This window comes from Pogoniulus pusillus, chromosome 30, assembly GCF_015220805.1.
Source record: "Pogoniulus pusillus isolate bPogPus1 chromosome 30, bPogPus1.pri, whole genome shotgun sequence".
Taxonomy (NCBI): domain Eukaryota; kingdom Metazoa; phylum Chordata; class Aves; order Piciformes; family Lybiidae; genus Pogoniulus; species Pogoniulus pusillus.
This window is the reverse complement of record NC_087293.1, coordinates 13,123,789-13,148,131: the sequence shown is the minus strand read 5'-3', so window position 1 is coordinate 13,148,131 and position 24,343 is coordinate 13,123,789. Positions and strand designations below refer to the sequence as shown.

The 24,343-nt window shown below is 53.1% G+C and overlaps 1 long non-coding RNA gene across 3 annotated transcripts; it reads left to right on the top strand.

The window, feature by feature from the left end:
• The first annotated feature begins 535 nt into the window (after nt 1-535).
• Nucleotides 536-24,095, top strand: LOC135188685 (uncharacterized). 3 transcript variants are annotated; one of them, XR_010307786.1, is made up of 5 exons: nt 544-594; nt 15,323-15,442; nt 15,939-16,057; nt 21,313-21,393; nt 23,917-24,095. It is a non-coding gene; the product is annotated as an uncharacterized LOC135188685 (long non-coding RNA). The 3 variants fall into 3 exon arrangements; XR_010307787.1 differs by lacking the exon at nt 15,939-16,057; XR_010307788.1 differs by lacking the exons at nt 15,323-15,442; nt 15,939-16,057 and having other exon boundaries at nt 536-594.
• The last annotated feature ends 248 nt before the right edge of the window (nt 24,096-24,343 follow it).

The following is a 24,343-nucleotide window of genomic DNA, read 5'->3' as shown; positions in this document are numbered from 1 at the left end:
TGAGGCTGCCCCAGCTTTTCCAAGCAGGTGCAGTGCCCATTGCCAGGGGCAGGCTGCAGTGCCCATAGCTAGGGTGAGGCTGCTCCAGCCTTTCCGAGCAAGGTCCTTCAGCCTCGGTTCCTGTAACAAACTCTGTGGGACAAATCAACATCTTCCCATTAGGAAGTGATGACAAACCAGTCCATTTGGGGTGATTAATTGACATCTTAAATTAATCACAAGCACTCGTCTTAATGCTGTGACTCAAGATATTAACTGTTCCACCAGCCGCATGAGAAAGAGCAGAGCCCATTACAAAGTGCATTTGTCAAGCAGTCACTTCCACAGCCATTGTGGTGGCTGAAAAAAGGTCAAGTGACTTTGTTATTGTTAAGTGGAGAGCAGAGCGAAACTCCTCACTCCTTACTCTGTGGTTAATGTGCCAGTTAAGCAGTGGTAATTGGCAGCAGCTGTGCCCTAGAACCAGTAGCCCTGATTGGGGTGGGAAGCCCTCACGTACTAAATGGTGCAGGGTTGCTGTTGGGGGGTGTTTATAAAGCAGGGGCTGCAGATGGGAGAGGCACATGATGGGAGCTGGAGGTGCTGCGGCTGCAGGTAAGGAGCCAATTTGTGCTGACTTGAATATTTACAAATCGATAGCTGAGGCAAGCTGGGGTTTGGCTGGAGGTTAATTTAGTGGGGACCAGAAGCTGCTGGGCTGAGTTCCTGCTGCTGGGTTTGATCTGGATGTGGTGCTATGCCCTGAGTGAGGCTGGGGCGGTGCTGGTCCTGCTTTTCCTGCCTGGGGATGGTGATAGAGGGGCCCCCAGGAAGGTCTGTACCAAGGGCTCTACACTCCCAACTACTGTGCTGTGGGTGTGCAGGGCTTCTTGGCTGCAGAGTGCTGTAGGGATTATGTCCTCCCCACCAGCTAGAGTGAATTCTCTGGGCAGGAGACCAGGGAAGCAGACATGTCCTGTCTGGGGGTGACCCTGGGGTGACTGATCACAAACCAGCATTTTTCTTATGCTGGAAACAAGGTGGTGGCAGGAGGAGAAGGTAGTCACATCTTCCTTCTAGCAAATGCAGTGATTGTGCCATGCTCTTGGTTTGGAAGACCCAAGGTGGTGAGGTCATGGGATGGTGTAACAGGAGGTGATCATTTACAGAGAGCTCAGACATGGCACTCCTGCAGCTGGCAAGGGCTCAGGGAGTCACTGAGCCCTGGCAAAAGCCTTGAATGCTGTAGGCAGCACCCTCATGCCTCCACTGCCTCCCCTTTGAAGTAAAGGGAACCTAAGGGGTAGGGTCTTCAGGAGAAGCTGCATTAAATCAACGTCCTTGAAGGCCTTCTCTGAGGGTCTTAAAAGTGTTCTGGTGTTGCCATTAACAAGGACAGCACTCCAAGGGGAGCGGCTGACAGGCACAGCAGAACAGCAGCTGCTTTAATATTCCCTGTTTCATTCTGTACTTAAAAATCCCTGTCAGCCTCCAGTCAAGAACAAGGAGAATTTATGATGAAAAATCAAAGATGTCCACGAAAATCAAGGCTGAGATCAGTGGCTGATGGATGACTGGCACGCGAGCGCCCACGGTGCCATGATGCGCTTGGCAGGGGATGGGAGCTGCAGGGTCCTGTGCAGAATTGCAATGCCACCCTCTTCTGTCCTGCTTCTCTCTAGGTATGGGGCTGTATCCATAGGGGAGTCTGCTCCTCAGGCAGCTTTGCTCCCACCTTGGGGACAGGTGCAGCCTTTTCCACCTTTCTGACTCTCATGAGCTGTGTCCCTCTCTACAAGGACATTGCGGTGCTGGAGCAGGTTCAGAGAAGGGCAACAAAGCTGGTGAAGGTCCTGGAGAACAGATGTTCTGAGGTGCAGCTGAGGGAGCTGGCGTTGTTTAGCCTTCAGAAGGGGAGGCTGAGGGAATCATAGAATGAACCAGGGTGAAAGTGACCTCCAAGCTCATTCAGCCCAACCTATCAACCAGACCATGGCACTAAGCGCCCCATCCAGGCTTGGCTTGAACACCTTCAGGGACGGCGACTCCACCACCTCCCTGGGCAGCCCATTCCAATGCCAATCACTCTCTCCGGCAGGAACTTCCTCCTAACATCCAGCCTGAACCTCCCCTGGCACGGCTTGAGACTGTGTCCCCTTGTTCTGGTGCTGGTTGCTTGGGAGAAGAGCCCAACCCCACCTGGCTACAGCTTCCCTTCAGGTGGTTGTAGCCAGCAATGAGGTCACCCCTGAGCCTCCTCTTCCTCTCCTGGCCAACGAACCCCAGCTCCCTCAGCCTCTCATTGCTCTCTATAACTTCCTGAAATGAGGCTGGAGCCAGGTGGAGGTCGGTCTCTCCTCCCTAGCAACCAGTGACAGGACAAGAGGAAATGGCCTCAAGTTGCCCCAGGGAAGGTTTAGGTTGGACATGAGTAACAATTTCTTTCCCTTGAGGGTGGTCAAGGCCTGGCCCAGTCTGTCCAGGAAACTGATGAAGTCCTCATCCCTGGAGAGGTTTCAAAACCATGCAGATGTGCTGCTAAGGGACATCGTTTACTGGTGACCTGGCAGTGCTGGGTTAGTGGTTGGATTCAAGGACCTTAAAGGTCTCTTCCAAACCAATTCTGTGATTCCAAGTTGTCCCGAGGGCTGGTGTGGCTTTTGAGTGAGGAGCAGCCCCCAGTGTCCCCGACATCTCCAGCCCTGGGAGCAATTGGGGCCAGTGGCAACGGCACTGTCTGTGGTACCACTAATGCTGTTGTGAGTGGTGTGGCAGATCACTGCCCAGTGCACCACGGCACTGTCTGTGGTACCACTAATGCTGTCCTGAGTGGTGTGGCAGATGACTGCCCAGTGCACCAAGGCACTGTCTGTGGTACCACTAATGCTGTTGTGAGTGGTGTGGCAGATCACTGCCCAATGCACCAAGGCACTGTCTGTGGTACCACTAATGCTGTCCTGAGTGGTGTGGCAGATCACTGCCCAATGCACCACGGCAGCTTCCTGGTCCTGCTCTGAGATTTCTCCTGCACAATCTGCTCGCAGCAGTGACAATGCTGCTTGCCAGGCACCGCCTGCAGGAGCCTGGCCCAGGAGGCTGCCAGCACTGGCTTGTGCCCCTCGGCTGGGGGCATGGCCCCTGTGACCCCCAGGGTGTGACTGATCAGTCCCTCTGCCCTTATGTGTTGCCTGTGCCATGCAGGTCTCTGTCCCGGACGCTTTGGGGCATCCACAGCTGCTGTGCGGGCGCAGGGATGCCGGGGCCGTGTGCTCGCGGCTAATTAGCAGCCCCTTCAAAGTTCATCAATAATAGATGTTGTGGTGCGGCTGATTGCCGGCTGGCGGCGGGTGGGCACGGGGTGGGAGGCAGCCTGATTGATTGCTGACCACTCTGGGTTTGCCAGCAGTAATTTAAAGCAATTAAAACGCCTCTCTCTGAAATTAACAAGGTAAATAATGCCTGTGCTGCGCAGTACGTGGCCCAGATTCCCTGGAGAGCTGGGGCTTGGTGGGAGTGGGCCAGGATTCCCAGGAGGCCCTGGCATGGCAGGCATGTTGGCCACCCCTGTGGTTCTACTGGGCAGGAGCCCAGGAGTGTGGCTGCAGCTCCTGGCTGAGCACTGCTGTGCGGTGCCCAGGGCAGCTCTTGTGCATGCATGTGCTGCTGCTGCAACAACTGTCCCCATCTACTTCTCGTACTTAAGGGAACAGGGGAGGTTGTCCTGATGGCTTTGGGTAACCTGGGATGTGTGCAGGAAATCCTGGAATGCCACTAGCCTGGGGGCCTGAGTGCAGGTTCATGGTGAGAGGCAATTTCCAGTGAGCTGTCAGTTCAGGGACTGAATCCTAGTGGGGGCTGTGGGAGTGGTGCTGGCTTTGGGAAGTGGCATAGTTAAGCCTTTGGATTGATTTTTGACTCTTGGGCTTCTACCGTGGGATAAAAGATACTGAAGTGCTGGCAGGAGCTGTGCCCAGCCCTCCTGCAGCAGCTCCTCTTTAACTGCAGCCAATTGGTCCTGCTGCTGTGGCACAGAGGCCACTTCACCCATGAAGGGTGATTATCTTTTATGGGTGTGGAGAAACCATAACTCATGAGGTGCAGTGGGAAGGAAGTGAGGAAAGAGGAGAGTCTGCCTGTATCAGGTTGTCTGGTTAGGGTGTGGGGAGGGCTTACTTGTCATGAAACCCCATAGCCTGCAGGAGTGAAAATGAGATAAAAGGGGGCATGGGTGTTGACCCTACAAACATTTCTGAGCTGCTCCTCTTGGCTGGTGGTGTGGAGGGATGAGTCACTACCATGGGTCAAGATGTTCAGGCGTGGTGGGTGGTTCTGGGCACCCAGACACAAGGTCTGAGCTCCTTTAGGCACCATGCACATGACAGCACCACGAGCAGGTTTAAACCTCTCTGTCACTGGTTACCCCAGTTCAGATGTGCTTTGCTCTGCAGGATGCTGATGGAGGTGCTCTTGCTGCTCTCTTGGAGATAAGCCTTGCTGTTTGCTTTGCCAGTGCTCAGCCTTTGGAGTTTGGTGTTTGCATGCCTGGATCAGGGCATGTAAAGTCAACTGGGGCCTCATAGCCTTGTTTGTACCTGGGCTGTGTCAGGCAGGGAGTGCTCTGGATGGGGACTTTAGAGGGCAGGATGCTAGGCAGGGCAAGGGTGGCCAGAGCAGGCAGTGTTTGTCCACAGAGCTTTTACTTGTGCCTAGGCTGTGCCCTGTGGCCCTGACCCAGGTGGGGTCTGCCAGCAGTTGGGAGCTTCTCAGACTTCCTTGCTTCCAAGAGCTGAGCAGAGCAGCCCCTTGCAGATCTTTTGGAAGCTTTAGAGTAGACAACTTCCCCAGCACCTTGCTGAGCTTCTCCTGAAGCTCCTGTGGGGTGCTCAGCCATTGGGACTGGGCTGGGTTTGCTGGTGGGTCTTGCTGCTGTTAGCAGCCTGTCAGGACTTCAGCACTTGGACCTATGGAGAAGGGTCTGGTCTGTTTTGTGTCAAGAGCTGTGTTTGTTTATCTCCAGCTCAGCAGCAGTATTTGTATGGAAGCAAGCATTAGTTTGTGTGTTGGCAAACAGCTTCCCAGCCAAAACATCTCTCTTGTTCCGAGGGCTGCTGAGAGCTCTGAAGCTCAGAGTGCTCCTCTGCCTCTCCTCCTCTGTGATTTCCATGTGTGGCAGTTCCTGGACAGGAGCACAGCTCCTTCCTCTGGGCATGGGGGTGGTGTTGACCTTTGGGGCTCTGCTGGATGCAAGTGCTGCTAATGCTGTGCAGAGCTTTGTCTTCCTTTTTTTTTGTTTTAGAAAGGTGATCCAATTACAGGAGTGTTGATCTCTCCAAAGTCTCCACTTACACCTTGTCATGTGTCCTGATCCCACACAGAGTGCTGGACAACAGGGAGGAAACCTCATCCACCGTGGGTAGCAGTATTGGTGGCCTGGCCTGAGACACAGTGAATCCAGGACTTGGAAATGGTTCAACCCCAAGATCATAGAATGTCAGGGGCTGGAAGGGACCTTGAAAGATCATCTGGTGCAGCCCCTTTGCCAGAGCAGGATCACCTAGAGCAGATGACCTCATTAAACGGTTTGAGAGCACCTGCAGAGCCTGTGCTGCACTGGTATCTAACTGGAAAGAGGTGGGACTGTGAGTGGGAGGTTTCAGTGGCTGGGAGGTGTGTGTGCACCAGCTCTGCCTCTGCAGCCATGCTCTGATCCAGGAAGCAATTACAAGCTTGTAGCGTTACCGTATGGAACAGGTTCCTGAGCCAAGACTGCAGCTGTGTGCTGGTGGCAAAGCATGACTTGATCCTTCATGCCAAGGATTGCAGGATGGCACAGCTGATGCTGGCTGGTTGGGAGATGCTGCAGGGACACTGGAGGCTCCCCACCAGGAGCTCAGGATGAGGCACAGGAGCTGTGCTTGGTTATGGTCCCATCTCTGGTCCCAGGGGCTGCAGTGAGGAGACAGCTTGGGCTGGTGCAGAGAGGGAAGGAACCTGAGACTCTGGAAGCAGGAGGTTGCTCTGCAGAGGCTGTAGACACCTACCTCCATGTTGAGATGAGTGTATTGTCCCCTGTCCTCATCCACTCTGCCCTGTGGATGTTGGAGGGGAAATGCTGGTGAGCTGCTTGTGGCACAGCCGAGCTTTTTGCCAGCTGCCAGCCCTGGCTTGCTGGGTGAAGGCACAGTGCCAGCTTGACCTCAGCTGCAGCCCTTGTGTAACATGGGGAAGGTGCCCAACATGAGCACCTTGTGTTGTCAGCTTCAGGGAACGTGCTCAGAGTGAGCACTTTGTGTTGTCAGCCTCATAAAGGTTTGAGTAGCTCAGGCTGTCTGAACCCAGCCTCTGTGTTGGCTGCAGTCAGCTAAGAGCAGCAGATGATGCTCTCAGTCCTAGGTGCCTGTGGGTGCTGGGGACAACCTGTGAGTTGCTGAGACTGGATGGCATCTCCTCTGTGGGGCTCTGCTGTTCCAGCTACCCTTTCCCTCCTGCAGCTGCCCCTGGCAGCCCAAGGGTATTGTGAGGGACACTGGTTGACAGGGGACATTCTGGAACATGTAGTTGAAGTCTAGAGAAGTGCCCCCTCATGGAAAGGGTGGTGAACTGTTGGACAGTCTCTCCTCCCAGCTGGATACCAGTCTTATTTCCAGAGCTTTGTTTCTATTCATTGAGGTGTGTGATAAAGAAGTGAAACCAAACCTGTTCCCAGCAGCCCAAAGCCCCTTCAGCCTTACCCAGACCTTGGGCTCTGGGCTTTCACAACCACCACAGTCCCTTGCACATCTCTCTCACTGTGTTCCCTCATGGCTGCTCTTGTATTTGCATTCCTATTCCTCAACCACATTCAAACCCAAGCATGGTCCAAGCCTGGGTGACTTCTGAAGAACACCTCTCTGTGGAGGAGGGCTGTGCCTCTGGCCACAGGCTTCTTGGGCTGGGGGCTGCAATTGCACACTCTGCTGCAAACCTGTGGCTGGTGCCAGGGGCTGCCAGCCCCTCTGGGAGGTGACACCACAACTTGCTTGCTTTGGGGCCACAATATTGGGTGCATCTTCACCCATCCCTGCCAGCTCCCAGCACAGCTTGTGTGCATCCCTGTGAGTGGTCAGCTGATGCTCCAGCAGTAGAATCTGACATCCAGATGTTTTAGAGAATGAGCTGATTCTCACCATGCCTCAGTGCTGTCTGTTGGATGCTGTCATTTATCACCCTGACGTGGTGACACTGGGTGTCCTGAACTCCTTGCAAGCAGGCACTTCAGGTGACAGTGTTTGGTGAAGCTGGATGATCTCTTCTGTTTGATTAGCTCATCCACAACACACCCTGTCTGCCTGCCTCCAGAGACCTAGGCTTTGGAGGAGACCTGTGTAAGGAGATAGCAGGGACTTGTCTGTGCTGTCCCTGAACACGCCAGGGCATCTGCTGCCTCCTCCAACCAGCAGTTCAGTCACTGTGATGGTTTGGGGCTAATTGGAATGTTTTAATGAGAGAAATTAGTTCATTGGTTGTGAAAAGAAAACAATGATGATGTCTATGTTGTTCATAAAAGCTAAAATGTAATGAGCCTTCCCTCTGTCCTGGGATGTCTCCCTGTTAACTCAGCTCTAATCTCTCCACTAACAAATAACAACAGAAACTGCTGGTTTTGGTTTGGTTTGGGATGGGAGATAGAGAGGGAGAAAGAGAGGGTAGCTTTGAACCCTTCTGGGCAGTTTCTTTGCCAAGAAGGGAGTTTAGATTGCTGTATTATTTCTGATTTGTATATAATTGTGAATCACAGAATTAACCAGGTTGGAAAAGATCATCGAGTCCAACCTCTCACCTGACCCTTCTAATTAACTAGACCGTGGCACTAAGTGCCTCATCCACCCTCCTTGGGTTGGGCTCAAGGGAAAATCTTACTGACTTCATACTGAAGACAAACAGTACAGTGAAGTGGCTGCATGGCACAGCAGCTCTTGAAAACCAGTACAGGTTTGAATCCAGGAAAACCTCTATGGAAAAGCCATTTAAAGGAGAAAAATCATCCTCTTGGTACCTTGGTAGTTGATGCAATGTGGTGTGCTTGTAAATGTAGTCTGTATAGGTGCTTGTGAATTTTGCTTGGCTGTACATAGAGCTGCTTCTTACTTCCAAGCTGTCTGAGGTAGTCTGGTAAGTTTCAGTAGTGATGGAGGGGGAGACTTCCTAACCCACCTCTAAGCACCAACAGCCTGGTCTCACTCAAGCACCCTAAAGCCTGTTGGTGAACTGGTGCTGACCTCGCTTTTATCCAGTGTGTGTCTCTGTTAGAGCTTTGATGTGCTGGCTGGAGAAGGGGCTTGGGGAGGTGTCATTTCTTTTTGGGTAAGCTAGAGGAAGAAGCCAAAGGAAGTTGTGTGTAAGGAAGAATTCCCTGGATTTCAGACCCAGATGCTGACCAGGGAGGCACGCCGTGCCATTTGTCAGGCTCCGGTGTCGCTGCGGCGTTGCCATTAGGGGAAGGCGACCTCACAAGAGAGGGAGGATGCTAAATCCAGCAGAGTAATTAAGCTACTCATCTAATTGAAAGGTCTATGATTTATGGAGCCATAAACCCCAATTCTTTCCACTTACTGACCAGGACCTACGATATATGCTGTTGCCTGATGGATTCTCATTTCCAGCTGGGCAATATGCTCCTTAAAAACAGTGTTAAAAATGTCACCAAGGAAGGCATCCTTCATGTGAGGCAAATGATTTAGTCCTGACAGAGGCTCTGCAGCTCATCAGAGCTATTCCTGCAAAGGACCGGAGCATCCCGTAATGGATGCCTGTGCTGGCACCTGTGAGAGCAGAGCTCCTTGGGGTGGGAGGTGGAAGCCATGGTGGTAACAAAAACGCTCAGCAGATGATTTCTGGAGACCATAAGGGAGGTTGAGGTGCAACCACCTGCTTGCGCAGCAGTTGGTAAGGTGCCAATGCTGCTGCTGGTCACCAAAGCCTGGCATCCTGCTGATGGGGCAAGGGCAACTTGCTCTTGGAGGGGTGGGTGGAATGGCTGCCCAGGCATGGGGCACTAGTGACAGAGATGCTCCTTGTTCCTCACAGGTGGCATTGTCACCCTCTCCCCACAGTGCTTTGGAAACTCTGCCCAGCTGATACAGGGCTGCTTTGCTTTCTCTCCTGTGGCCATGTTGCTATCCCCAGCTCCAGGGAGATCTTATCCTGGTCCCACTGCTGCTGGGAGCATCTGCAGGGCCCTGCTTCACCATCTCTGGGAGCATCCAAGAGCTCTCCAGCCCTTCCTTGCTGCTCTGTTGGGAGTGGTCAGGATGCCTCTTTTCAGCACTACCTCCACCTTTCTGGTTTTGGCCCTCAACACTTTGTCTTCTGGGGTTGCCTGGTGCCTCTGCAGCTTCTGGCTCCTCCAAAGTGCTCTTGGCCTGGGTGGGCTGGGCTGTTCCTCTTTCCCAAGGAAAGACCAGCAGCCAGAAGCCTGTGTGAGGAAGAGCAGGACCTGGGTGAACAGAGGTGATTGATGTCTGAGGATATTTCCAGCCTCCAAGTATTTTTAGCTCAGGGGTTTCCTGAACTGGATATAAATGTGTGCCTGGGCTGGTAGCACCGGACGCTGTTTGTTTGGCTGTGAGGGGCTGTGTGCCCTTTGTATGCTGCTTGGGCACGAAACCCCACCTCAGTGTCAGAGTCCAGAGGGAGCTGACACAGGGAATGGGAGCAAAATGGAAGTAGAGGGGAATTAGAGCAGCTGAGAGTCAAGTGATGATGTGCAATATCCTTCTCTTAGCCGCTCGTTTGGACAGCAAGCCTCTGGAGCTCTGTGTAGGCAATGAACTCCTGAAGCCTCACAGCATCCTTGGTCTCCTTGCTTAATGCAGTGCTCCTGCAAGGCTGCTCTTTGTGTCTTTGCCCTGCCAATTAGGAATTTCTCAGGCCATCTTTTCTTTAACCTGTACCAATTGCCTTAATTGACTTCCTCCTTAATTGGTAACAAATCATTTCCACAGAGCCCTTGTAGTTCTTTTAAATCAATCCATTCCAGCCTTCCTGTGGGACCATGTGGAAGCTCTGGATCGGGGCTGAAGGAGCTAGGCAAAAGCCCCCAGTTCCTGTCACATCCCTGGCAACCAGGCCAGGGCAAGCAGCATGACCCAACATGATGGGTGCTCAGCCCTGTCTTGTTCTATTCCTGCCTCTCACTTTGCACTTGGATTTTTTTGGTTTGGAGCTCAGACAGGCTGGTGTAGAAGGCTGGCATGGGGAGCTGGAGGGGGCTGAGCAGGGCAGACCCTCCTCTGAGGAGCAGGCACTGCCAAGCTGACTGCCAGCACCAGAAGGTGAACAGGGCAGGATGGATTTGAGGGAGCAGGAGGGTTTCTGAGCAGCCTGTCCTTGTGTCTCTGGGGTGCATGCAGTGAGGGTTGTGCCCAGTGTGTTCCCTCTTACCCTGACATGGGGACTCACCTGAGCTCTTACCTTGCTCTTTGCAGCCTGGGGGCTTGATGCTGTTCCGTGCTGTGGTGTTACCTTGCTCATGGTAGTTGAGGGTTGATGCTGTTTCCAAAACCTTGGAGAAGAAGTGTGGTCCCTGGTGCCTCAGGCAAGGCCTGTTGAGGGCTTGGTGGCTGAAACTAAGGTGTTTTAGAGGCTGTTTTGCACTTCTGACTTTAAGTGAGATCTTTCTGGTAATGCTGGCCCTGGTCCCTTGCTGCTGGGAGCGCCTGAAGCTGTGCTGGCTGAGAAGAGCAAGACACCTTGTTGTCCAGGCAGTGTAATGATGGAGGCTGGGGGAAAGTGCCCCTAGGCTGGGGGACCTGCTGTGGAGAAAGTCTTTTGGTGTCACTCAAAGCTCAGGATTATCAGGAGGGTGTAAGTGCTTCCAGAGCTGTGAGGATTAACTGTTGGAAGGGAGGTTCAAGGAAAGTGGCAGATGCTCCAAGCTGACATCTTCAAACCCAGATTAATGCTTCTCTGAAAGGTGCCTTGGCCAAAGAAGCTATTTGGCTCAATGCAGGGCAGAGTGGTGAAGACAGAGAAGCCTGTGTTGTGCTGGAAATGACAGAGTGTGATCTACTAATACCTTCTGGCAGGAATTCCTGGGAGCCCAGGAGAGCACATATCCCATCAGCATTCAAAACCATTGGAATAATAGAATCAACTAGGCTGGAAGAGACTTCCAAGCTCAGCCAGCCCAACCTAGCACCCAGCCCTACCCAATCAACCAGACCATGCCATTAGATGCCCCATCCAGGCTTTACTTCAACACTTCCAGGAACAGGGACTCCACCACCTCCCTGGGTAGCCCATTCCAATGCCAATCACTCTCTCTGCCAACAACTTCCTCCTAAGATCCAGCCATTAGCTGGCTGGCCTCTGGCTGGTGCCACCTGGGTGGCTGGCTTCAGCCCTCTCACTGTTTTCCCCCAGCTGCTGGAGTCACACCCAGCTCAGAATACCTCTAAATAATGGCAACGAGATAACGCAGCCTGTGACAGAGGCGGGTGTGAAATCCCAGTGCATGCTGTAAATCAAGGGAAAAGGATCTTGGAACAACACTGCTGCCTTTGATGTGCCTGTGGGGTGTGTAATTAGCTGTAACTGGAATATTATTTGATCCTCCATGTCTAAAATCATGATTTGTTTTCCAGTGCATACATGTGAATACACTTAGAGCAATCCTTTGTGCTAGCCCTGTTCTCTCCCAGACAGGAATCCTGGGGCTGCCTGCATGCAAATGGAAAGATGCCTTATTCCTGAGGGAGTTTCTGCTTTGGTGTGATGAACACCAAAGTCAAGTGAGGAACATCCACCTGAGTTGGGTTGTGCAGGTAATGGAGACCAGCACTCAAACCTGTCCCCATGGAGCAGGTTGGTCTTTTTGGGGTGCTCCCAAGTGAGGAACTGTGTTTTGATGTCAAGCTCAAGGTCTCACCCCTTGCAGATGGGCAAAGCCCTTCTGAGCTGTGGGTGGGTAGGAGCATGGGTGAGAGAAAACTGTGGTATAGACTCTCCAAAAGGGATGGTCCCTGGGAAAGCTCCCTTGGTGGCCACAGCAGATTGAATTGTGCAGTTCAGCTGAGAAGAGCCAGCCCTAGACTTGTCCCCTTGATGTGTCTGGACAACCAGCCCCAGGGCAGATCAGAAAGGTACCAAAGCTAACTGCTCTGAGGCTGGAGCTTGCTCATGCCTGGTGTCCCTGGTCTCTGTTGTTTCTTCATGGATCCCATTTATGTAGTGGTTGCACCACTCAAGCATGTTGGCACTGGCTGGGAGCTGGCACTGTCAGGGTGCAGGAACAGTTAGGTTACTGCAGCTGGGCAGGGTTAGTCACTTCCCAACACTGCCAGATGTGCCCTCCTGGATGCTTCCTCCCAGCCCTTAACTCTTTGCTTGGCAGGGGATGGGGCAGCTGACAGCTTGGCTGCTCTAGGTGCCCAGCGGGTCAGGATCCACTTGGCTTGCTCTTGCCCCACAGCAGTCTACTGCTTGCCCTCTGCTTCCTGAGCCAAGTGAGGTAAAGGGCATGATTCTATTTGGTGTAAATGGGGCCTGTGCCCAGCAAGGTGCTCACACAAGGGAGAAATAGTGTGCTGGAACCTGGATAAGGAGACCACCCAGACCTCTTGGAGGGAATCCAGAGCACAAGACCCCTGAGGCAGAGTTTGGGCTCTTGGCCCTGAGTGCTCAGCAGACACCTCCAGCCCCTTTCTTCCTCCTGCCCGTGCCAAGCAGATCAAGAGCTGGGTCAAATTAAAGCTTGAGCTGGAAAGCTGGCATAAAATGGGGGATGTTTGATTTCCTATTTCAAAGCAGTCGAGCCTGTCATCACCCCAAGGCTGATTCCCTGCATCCCCTCCTGCACAGCTCTGCATGCTCAGCTCTATGGGATGGTGATGATCCTGGGTTCTCCCAGGTCCTGGTCACCATCCAATGGGTTTGCTGGGCAGCAGAATCCTCTGGGCAGCTCTCTGGCTGCTGGAAGCTTGGATGTGTAATTTTGTTTGCAGTGCTGATGAAAGGCTTGGGCCTTGCAGCTGAAAAGCATCCTCAACTCTTCTGGGCTTGTCTGTACCTCCTGGGCAGAACTGAGTCATGTGAAGGGAATTTGCTGTGAGGAAAAGAAGTGTCTGACCCTTTCTGCCTGCCTCTGGAGCCAGGCAGGCCTCTTGTGTGAGCTGTCTGGGTTGCCTCCAGGGCATCCAGCTTCCTTGGAAAATGCTTTGGAAAGGAGTCAGGAAGGACCTCCCTGATTAGAGGACCTGTCCTCGACCTGCTTTCCATGAGCTCTGCTTTGGCACCTGCAGCCTCCCAGCAAATCGTGGCTGTCGTGGGAGGGGAAGGGAGGCCTCTCCCAGCCACAGGGACAGCTCTGCTATCCAAACAACTGGTGACAGAGAGGTTTGAGCAAACAGGCCATCTGAAGGGGTTTCTCCATCACAGCTGGAGCAGTCCTCAGCAGGAGCCTCCACTCCCGCAGGAGTCAAAGGCAGGGGCAGGGTCCAGACTGGAAGCTGTGCTCCTGGCCAGCAATAACACAGATGGGGATGCCAGGAGCAGCTTTGCAGCTCTGCTGCCGTGAGGTGTGGTGCAGAGTCCAGAAAGATGAATAATGGCCTCTTGAAGGACCACAGAAGCAAGCCCTGAGAATGGACCCCCCAGCCGTGCTGGGGTGTCCTGCCCTGACTAGAGCATGTCAGCGTGGCTGGGGGGACTGGGAGCAGGTGCTTCAGGAGCCTCTGGAGGGGCTGAGGTGCCAGATGGAGCTTTGTGCTGGGTGCTGATCACCGCTCGGTGACCTCTGCTGATAGTCGTGTATTGCATCCTGCCAAGTCCTTTCCAAAGCCGAGGAGGCAAGCCCAGCACCTTCCCATTTGCAAGACAATTACTGCGTGTGCTCCTAAGGAGCTTTCCTGCTTCAGCAGCACTTTAAATCCAGGAGACAATCAGAGTTTGACTTGGCTGAGTTACAAGGGCCATTTCCTTTCTGATTAGCCCTGGTGTCGCTCAGCTTCCCGTCCCTTCCCTCCATATCTGTGGTCATGGAAGTCTCTGTCTGAGAGTCTTTAGGGGGACTTTGTGCAGCTCTAGAAGCGTTGCAGATGGAGCACAGAACCTCAGCAACAGTGTTTGCTAACATTGTCCTGCTAAATATGTGGCAGGTTTCAAAGACCTGCCACGTTTGCCTTTGTGTGGTGGAAAGCTTCCCAAGGGTTGGGGTGTTCAGGGGTCTGAGGACCCTGGTGATTGCTGGATGCAACCACAGGTGAGGTTTGGAGCTGACCAGTGCTCAGTCAAGAGATCAGCTCTGTCTCTTAGGCAGCTGTGGGGCTCATGGGAACATTGCTGTACCAACCCAGTGTGGGGTGCTGGCTCAGCCCTGGGATGCTGCAGGAGCTGGATGATGGAAGCTGCTGGGCCTGAAAGAAGGAGTTTGTGATAAGGCAAGTCCTGACCTGAACTTGTGCCCAGCGGTCTCAGGGAGAAGGAGCAAAGCTTCTGGGTGGTGTGAGAACCCTCGGCTGACTTCCTTGTTTAGTTTTCCCACAGCTCCATGCTTCCTGCTCGCCCCGGTGCTGGAAGTACCAAGATAGCATCGGGGGGCCGTGCCGGTGGGATTTGTGTCCAGGCAGGAGCAGGACATGCCAGCCATCCCCCAGGGCAGCAGGGGTCTAGGGTGACCACACAACTATGGGAAGGGTTTGGGGAGGTGACTTGCTCCCCGGGGGGTTTGTTCAGCATCAGATCCCACCCTGGCGATAAAGCCAAGTGAGGGGCACAGGGCACTGGGGGTGGGAGAGCTGTGGCTCTGGGTAGAGGAGGTGATTTCCTGGCTGATGCCCCCAGCCTGGCGGGAGGGTGTGCGGTGCCTCCCCGGGCTGAGATTACTGGAGGGGAAAAGGGTGGGGACACGAGTCTGGCTCTTCCTCCCCCTCCCCAGGTCAGGGCTGTAAATTGGCTCAGCCTTTCTGGGCATAAGGAAAAATCCCAGCAGCTGCCAAGCCAAACACTTGGGCTCTCCAGCGCTGAGCCACGGCCAGACAGCCTGGGCCTGTGTCCAGCCTGGAGCTGGCTTGGCGCAGCCTCCCCATGCTGCAGCTTTAATGGGAGGCAGCGGAGAAGCAGCAGAGAGTAATGAAAGGGAGGAATGTCTGTGACATTCTTCTAAAAAGGAAAAATGTGGAGTTTCCAGTCAAACCAAAAGACTTATTGGGTTCGCTGGGAGGCTAAGTCCAGCTCCTCAGGACAAACTGCTAGATAAGGAAAACAATTTAGTCCCCCAGTAATATTCACTCCAGGATGGTGCAGGCTCTGCCAGAATCTGTTTTGACTGTGCTGTGCTCATTGATTTTCTTACTTTTCTTCCCAGACCTGCAGCAAGAATGGTCCTGCCAGGCCCCTTGGGAGATCTGGGATGGGTGGCTGTGCCCTGCCCCATGGCCACCAGCGTGGGACCTCTGGGAGGCACCCCAGACCCGTGTCAATGCTGGTGGGTACAACTGCAGCCTGGCTCTGCCCCCGGCACAGGCACCTCTAAAACCAGCCCAGCAGTGGGGTAGCCCTAAGCTGGGGGAGAGAAGTGAGGCAGGCAGCAGGTTGCCCAGACCCTCTGCTGAAGGTGCCAGCCCAGTGTGGCCTATGACCAGCAGAGGCTGTTGGGGTGAGTGAGTGAATGACACCAGGGATCTGGGTGCTACCTGAGGCAGGGCTGAGGGAACAAGCCTGTGTTATGCTGGATGCCAGGAAGGTGACAGCTTAGACCTTGGTGAGGGACAGCAAATGTATGTGGGAAATTCTGGAAGAAAAGCCAGCTCCTGTTAAACTGAGGCACTCCCAGGTGCAGGAGTTCCCCTTCTTCCCCTGCAGAGAATTCACCATGGGGTCCCCTGAGCCTCTTGTGGATTTGGGCTGCTTGTAGCAGTTTCCCAGCATCTGGAGAGGGTTTGCCCAGTCTTTGCCCATGCATCCTATCCTTGGTACTGCAGGTGGTGTCTGGTTAGCTCTGACCTGGCAACTGCTGCCTGTGCTGACCAGCAGCCCCAGATGTCAAGGCAGAGAATCCATCTCCTGTGCTCATCCTAGGCAAGTTTTGCATCACACTCAGGTTAGTGCCAGGCTCGTTGTGGGGCTGTGTTTTATTTCAGGTCTGCCTGCTGGCAAGCTTGCCCTGCACCCTTCTGGGGCTGCTTTACAGCTGCAGTCAGCATGCTGTGCTGTGCTGTGCTGTGCTGGAGGGGACACCAGGGGTGAGCAAGTCCCATGCCCCGGGAGATCCCATCTGCTTGGGAAAGCAGAGGGCAGCCCCAGAGCAGAAACTTGGAGTGCCTTGCAGGAACAAACAGTTGATTGCAACAATGGCCAAGCATCACACACACCTTCCCTTGCTGGCCTGACAGCACCGCGCAGAGATGGAGAGCTCTGGGTGAGGAATGGGCCAGGGTGACCAAGCTGTGGGCCTGACTGGGAAGGGTAAGTGCTGCCTATCTCTGCTCTCTTGAAGGTGTTTGACATTTTGGCCAGAGAACCTGTAGCCAATGGCATGCATCATGTGGGTTACAAATTGGCTTAATGACAGACTTCAGAGCACAGTGGTTAATGGTGGTGTCACTTCCCAAGGAGCATTCTGACATGATGTAATGTGTGACCTAACAACAGTGATGACAAAAACCTCAGCTAGTAGTGTCTGCAGATGACACAGAGTTGGTGGTGTTTTAAGCAGCGAGAGCAGAGCTGTGGATGTCCTGGTTCAGTGGTCACAACCCAATGTGATGCTTTGCCAAGGAGCTAAATAAATGCAGGGGAACGTCCTTGAAAGTAAGGTGGGGATCCCCAGTGCCTGGGGATGGGATGCTCCCATGCAGCTCTGAGCCACCAACAGGTGTGGAGTGAGGTCTGTGGGCTGGCAGAATGATGTCACTAGAGAGGTGTTGGACAGGGGCTTGGTGGTGCTAGGGCTCAGCTCCGTGCTGGGTCCAGTCCTCACTGCTGGGGTCTCAGGCTGGACCCCGGTATTGGTGTTGTGGGTGTCAGACACTGCTCCCCTCTGCTTTTGCTCTTGGGGAGGGAGTATTATTGCTCATTTTGCTGTTCTGGGTGTTCCCCACCAGTCCCTGCCCTTGTGGGCATCCCTCTAAAACTGGGAGGCTCAGCTCTCCTTCAGCCTGGCCACAGCTACCTTGAATGCTTTCCCCCCCACCCCTCTGCTGTGTTTTCTCCTGTGCATCTGTTTCCTGGGCCTCCGTGCCTCTGGCTCTTGGTTCCAGTCACCTCTTCACTGCAGGTCCCTAGGATCCTGCTGGACACTGCTCTTGCCTTTGCCAGCTCCCAGGCTGTGGACAATGAGGCAGGTCATGGGTTTGGGCTGCACCTGTGTCTGAGAACAGCTCTCTGCCTGTGTTTATTGCTTGTGCTGGTGATTCCTTGCCAGCATTTGTACTTGCAAATCATCCTCTCACTGACAAATGGATGCACATCACCAACACCCTGCAAACAAGACACGATACAGATAAGAGTCGGTGGCCTGTGCAGGCACTGATCCCCTGATACCAACCTCTCCATGCATCAGACCTGTCCTTTTCAGGAGGTAATCTCTCAAGCCTGTGATTTGCTCCATCCACATCACTCCTGTCCACTCAGCCCTTGTTTTGGGAGAAAGCACAGCATGAGCAGTGGTACCTGAGCTGCAGGAGGGACTGCAGCTTGGACAGTGCTGGCACTGCAGATCTGGTCTCCAGAATGAGTGTCTCTGTGGGTGTTGAGGCCTCACAAGCCCATCTCTGGGAGGCTTGCAATGTCCTCTCCCACCTCCCTCAGTCATCCCTCCCATGCTGGGGCTATGCTGTAGATGTGTGTGGTGTTTAGATGAGGCTTTCCAACATGTGGCTGAGTTTTGGATTTTACTCCTCTGCAACCCCAGCTGCTCATGTGACTCCTTTGCCAGTCAAGCATGGTGAAATTCTCTGTGCTTCCAAAGCATGGACCATGTACATGGACAAAATAGTTGTGATGTGCTGTGTGAGCTCCCTGGTGCAGAGGGAAATTCTCTCCATGCTGTTACCTGTGCTCCCTGGGAGGAGAAGAGGGTCTGAAGATCGATGCCTGCCTCCATCTGAGGTGTCCCTTGTTGCCTGCAGCAGAGGGGAGCAGGACCTGCTTCCCAGCCTCTATCAGTTGGAGTACAGAGAGGAAGATCCAAGCATGACAATATTCCCTCCGAGGGCAATTACTCTCAGCAGGCACCAGCTACAGCATGAGTTCTGGTACCTTGGACCTGGCTCTTCCTCCCCCGGTTGCTCAGAGGGTTTGTCTGCAGCAGAAAGTGAACTCCCTTGCTGGAAGCCCCGAGTAGCCTCAGCGATAGCTACAGGGATCTCATCAAGCAGGAATTTCTTGGCAGGGGATAGGACCTGTCTGCCATATGGTTTCCATGTTCGGAGCAGAAGGTGATCTGTGGAAATGGAAGGGGGAAAAAAAAACCTGAACTCCTGTGGTTGATTTTTCACTTGAGACTAATTGTTCAGCGCAGCACCGGGGACAAGCCTGACCCTCGGCCAGCAGCAGCTCCTGGGGCGTTCCCCAGAGGAGCGCCTCAGCACCTCCTCTGGAGGGCTCTTATTGCCAGGAGGTTTTGTGTTTTGACAGCGCTGATATCTGTTTGAAGGGCGAGACAATAAAAAGTAGAACTCTCCAGCGTGTAGAACGTACAAGTAATTGTCACGTCCTGCCTGGCTCCAGCTCCTGCTGCCCTCCCTGCCCGCGCCGGCAGCGGGAGAGGCTCATCCTGACAGCGCGTCATGGAAAGGGCGAGCGGCGGCTTGGCGTTGGTGGGATGTCATCTTTGGGGCTCTCTCTAAAAGCCTGGGTTTTTCTTCCTCCCCATCCCAGTCTGTTGTGATGAGTTGCTTTGTAGGACAACCTCTGTCTGTCAGTCCTGAGGAGGTGGAACATGCATGGGGACCAGGTTAGAGGATTTGCACGCTCTCCCATCTTTCTTCTGTGCCTGGGGGAGAGCCACTAGAGCATGTTCTTTGGAACATAATGTTACTTCCAAATCCTCTGACGTTCTAACTAGATAGATGGACAAACCTGATCTGCCCACCTGAACTGCCTGTCACAGCACAAGGCACATTTACGCAGAGCTGGAGCTAGGAGCGAGTTGATGTTGTGTGCTCAAGGTGCTGGAAGTATGGGAATGGCTCAGCTGTTGCAGGAGCAGAGGAAGGCATTTGTTCCCTGAGGGGGGGCAGCCAGGGCTCAGAGCAGGTTCAGAGTATGAACATCCCCACCAAGAGACTGGGAGAAGTGTGGTGACCACACACTGCAGAGCTGGGTGTGAGGGCTCGGCAGCGCTCCTCTGCCTGAGTGAGTGTGATCTGCTTGGGGAGGGTCTGGTCTGCAAGCTGCAGCTTCCAACTGGCAGCAGCAAGGCAGCATAAATGGCTGAGCAGATGCAGAAGAAAAGTCTCTCTGTGCCTCAGAGACAAAGACACTTGCTACTCTTGAGCAAATATTTAGGCTATTTCTCTTGCCAAACCCATCACAAGTGTCCAGGACATGTTTGCTGCAGAGCCATGACCCATGGTTTCCTCATGTCTGAAGTCCTTAAAGGGAGGCTTTAAGCCTCACTGAGGCCAGGGGAATGGATGGAGACCTGTGGCCAGTGGGAAATGGTCACAGACCCTGTGTGGGCATGGTAGCACTGGAAACTGTCCTGAGTAAGATGTGTGTGAAGCTGGGGGCTGTCCTCTGTCTCCCAGTTGTCTATGCCTGCACCCAAGGAGGTGGTTGGTCTGCTGCTCTTTGGTGTCATTGCCATCTCCCTGTACTGGGTGTGTACTGGGTAGCAGCCTGCCCAAGGCTGTCCAAAGTCAGCAGTAGGAGCCGTGGCTGTCTTGTGTGGGGCAGGTGCTAGCTCAGTGCCTTCAGGAGTGTGCTCATTCATTTAACCCCTTTGGTAAGGAGCACTAAGACCCTGGAATGGGTTGCCCAGGGAGGTGGTTGAAGCCCCATCCCTGGAGGCCAGGCTGGATGAGGCTCTGGCCAGCCTGATCTAGGGTAGAGTGTCCTGCCCAAGGCAGGAGAGTTGGAACTAGATGATCTTTGTAGTCCCTTCCAACCCTGACTGATTCTATGACTCTAAGGAGGCCATGGCTGTGCCTTGTCTCTTCCCAATGTCCCACAAGCCAGCAGCATGTTGGTGCCATGCCCTGGCATAGCTGCCTCTGCCCTGGGGCGCAGCGAAGCGGCAGCTGGAAGGTGCTGTGAGAGCAGAGGCAGCCCCTTGTCCTCTGTGAGTCTGTGACAAGCACAGTGGCTCACTGTGTGTCTGCCTCTGATGCAAGTGCTGCTGATCAGGAATAGCTGAGGGGAGCCAAACAAAGAGCAGTTGGTGTTTGGATTCTTTCGGCGTCTTTGCAGTGTTTCTGTAAAGGCAGGGAGTGTTTTCAAACATGAAACGTAACATCAAAACAGTGAAAGTAGATCAGAATGTTCTGTCTTGAGCTTCAAACAATACCCTGGAAATTTCCAAGTCTTTCCTGTTTGTCCCACTGCTCACTGGCCTCCTCTCTTTGCCATCCTTCTGCTGTTTACGATGGCAGAGTGGTTTGATTTTTCCTACTCGCAGGCATCGATCTGGAGGCATTTAGCATATTTTGCTAAAATAGTCTCTCTCTCCAAAAGTTCCCTGGTGTGCTCAGGCAGAGTGGAAACATTCTGGTGGCTTCAGCCAGCTCCTTGCATCCTGGAGTAGCCCAGAGCCCTCCTGCCATCCATCCCCTTCTGGACGCTGGCGAGGCACAGCCTGGACGGGCTCTACTCATGGAGCCGCAGGCTCCTGCCAGAGCTCAGCTTCAGTAGTTCAAGCTGGGGACCCAAAACCTCTCCCAACTTGAGGTCAGACAAAAGCAGAGCTCCCTCCTGCTCTAGTTCTGGCAGGCAGATTCCATCACTGCACAAATATTTTGGCAATCAGCAATAATGGGAAAGGAAACGTCCAGTCCGGCAGGAATTCTCCAAACCAGGCTGCTCCGAGCAGGGTGCTGGGGCTGGGCTCAGCTTGCAGTGGCCCTCACTGACCCATGGCAGTGACCTGTCCTGTGCCATGCCCAGAAAGCCTTACCCAGCCTGGCTGCTCACTCTTAGTGTTTATGGCCGTGGAAGGGCAGCAGTGTGTGATTTGTACCCAGGCTGCTCTCCATGGAAGTGTTTCATGCTCTAAGTGGTTGCAGCAGTGTGGGATGTGTGTGTACTCTGGTATCTATAAACAGAGCAGCTCAAGAATGCCTTGATACCAAAGGTTGTTTTTGGCTTTTGATCAAATACTTCATGTCAAGTTTTTTCTTTTGCCTTTTCAAAAAGAAAGAAAGAAAGAAAGAAAAATCTTCAGCTGCTGCAAGTGAGGGGAAGCAAAGCAAAGGGAGAAAGAAACCTCTCACTCCTGTGAGTTCAGAGGGAGGATTTCCACTCTTTGGAAGCAGCAGGGCTGCAGCTCAGAGAGATGAAGGCAATGGCACTGTGGGTGAGGGCTGCAGAGAAAGGCAAGGACAACTTGAACCCCCAGCCTGTGAGAGAGGCAAGATCCTCGTAGCAGTTCCAGAACCAGGATAGCTCTGGAGTGAAGCCCTCAGAATCCCTGCTCTGAGGACAGACACACTCATTGCTACAGCCCATCCAAGCAGCGCCACACTTCTGGTGTCAGTGCCACCATCGTGCCCAGCTCTGGGGAAAGCTGCTTTCTCCCACTGTCACCAGCATGTGGTAGGCAGGACTAAACAATAGGATCGACTGGAGCAGAGGTTAGCAGGGACAAGGTAACATCCCCACCCTGGGCACTGCTGGTCCTTCCCTGGGAAGCAGGAGCCAGCCTGAAGCCACCCACAAGCGGGGTGACTTTTCCAGCAGCGCTTAGCTTGTCTCTCGAAGGGGTTATTGTGCCACCACACACAGATGTCCGTTGCTCTGGTGTGGGGATTCTTTGTGTTTCATGCTCTTTTGGTATTCATTTCATATAGGTTTTTTTTTTAATCATTTCTAAGGTTCATGCGTTTCTAATTGTTCTGAATACCATGCTGAAATTAATAGTCCTATGGTTGGTTTATTGCATTTAGTGAAATTATGTGCATGTAATGTTTGCCAAGAAAAGACGCAGCAGAGACTTTAATCATGTAAAGATGATAATTTAGTTGTTACACTTGTTGAAATGATGGGATTAATCTTTTAAAAGTTTGCAAACTAGTGGCAGAGCTCTGCGACGTTAATGGAGCGAGGCAGCGAGGGCCTGATCCTGCCCTTGCTGCTGTTGAGGTGCTGGGGGAATGGGGTATGGGATGGCTTTGTCATTGTGGGAGTTTTTGTTATTCAGGCTAGTGCTCTGTGGCTTAGAATCATAGAATCGACCAGGTTGGAAGAGACCTCCAAGCTCACCCAGCCCAACCTATCACCCAGCCCCATCCAATCAACCAGACCATGGCACTAAGTGCCCCAGCCAGGCTTTGCTTCAACACCTCCAGGGATGGTGACTCCACCACCTCCCTGGGCAGCCCATTCCAATGCCAATCACTCTCTCTGCCAACAACTTCCTCCTAACATCCAGCCTAGACCTCCCCTGGCACAACTTGAGGCTGTGTCCCCTTGTTCTGTTGCTGGTTGCCTGGCAGCAGAGCCCAACCCCACCTGGCTACAGCCTCCCTTCAGGTAGTTGTAGCCAGCAATGAGCTCTGCCCTGAGCCTCCTCTTCTGCAGGCTAAACAACCCCCTGTAGTTTCCTCCTGAAACTCACCAGCCCTTCTGAGGTAGGGAATTGGAGCTCTCAGCAGGCCATCAACAGGGCTGCTCCCATAGACTGGGGGGTGTCTAGAGAAGGGCAGCAAGGCTGGTGAGGGGGCTGGAGCACAGCCCTACAAGTAGTGGCTGAAGGAGCTGGGGTCTTCATCCTGGAGACAAAGAAGCTCAGGGCAGACCTTATTGCTGTCTACAACTACCTGAAGTAAGGTTGTAGCAGGTGGGGTTGGTCTCTTCTTCCAGGTACCCAGTGACAGAACAAGAGGACACAGACTCAAGCTGCATCAGGGTAGGTTCAGGCTGGATGTTAGGAAGAAGTTCTTCACAGCAAGAGTGATTGGAATGGGCTGCCCAGAGAGGTGGTGGAGTCCCCATTCCTGGAGTTAAGAGGAGGCTGGATGAGGCACTTAGTGCCATGGGTTAGTTAATTAGGTGTTAGGTGATAGGTTGAACTGGATGATCTTGGAGGTCTCTTCCAACCTGGTTGATTCTATGATAGGTTGGACTTGATCTCAAAGTTCTTTTCCAACCTGGTTAATTCTGTGATTCTGTGTTTAAGCTCAGGGATGAGACCCACCCCCCACCATGGGCAGGTACCCAAGGCCTTCAAGCTGCTGTGCTTGCAGCAGATAATGTTTGAGAGAAAGGGTTGAGGGATAGAGGCAGCAGCCACAGGGAACCTACAAAGGGTCCTGCAGTGAACCTCCCAGCTGCTGGCTGTGCACAGGTTTGCCTTTGCTGTCCTGGATCTCTCATTTCACATGTAACTGGGGGTGGGGAAAAAAATCTGATTGTCACTTCAGCCTGAATCTTGCAGAGCATTTTGTAGCAGATTGTCAGGAAAGGAGAGAAAAATGTAAAATAAGTCTTGTTTACTGTAGATGGTGATGTGGCAAAATAACAGCCAGTTCTGAGGAGTTTATGACAATAATCATGAATGTGTTTTATAAATGTGGAGCAATGTGAGTGGACTCAATCCTGGGTGAATTTAAATAACATGGCTTTGTGCAGCGCAGCCTAAATCAAACGGCTGTAATTTATGCTGAAATGTACTCCAGGATGCATTTATTCACAAGTATGTGCTGATTGTAGAGCATTGTGCCTGATTTATGGTGCTTTACTTTTTTTTTTTTTCATATGAAAATCCCTACCAAAAATAATATTTAGTCTCCTTTTATTTAGGGAGCCCTGGCGGGTTCTGCAGGCACAGGGGCAGAGGAACCCTCATGCTTCCTTGGCCTGGAGAAGCTGCCAAGGGCTGGAGGGAGCTCCTGGATGGCAGCAGTGATGCAGGAGCAGTGGGACCAGCTCTGGAACCTGCATCCCCACCGTGCAGGTGAGCATCACACTGGGAGTCTGACTGAGGTTAGCAGAGCAAGGTAACAGAAACTGTTCCCTGCTCCATCCCTGGGGCGTCAGCCAGCAGTGGTGGGTATCAAAAGTAGGTCAGGTGAGAGTGACTTTTGTCCCTTGCCCATGTGATTTGTTTGGCAACCGATGGTGATTTGGTGGAGGAAGGCACAGGGCTGCACTTAGACCATGGAGCTGTAACTTGAAGAGTTTAGGTCTGAGAGCTCTTCCCTGCCACATGAGCAGGCTGAGATCCGAT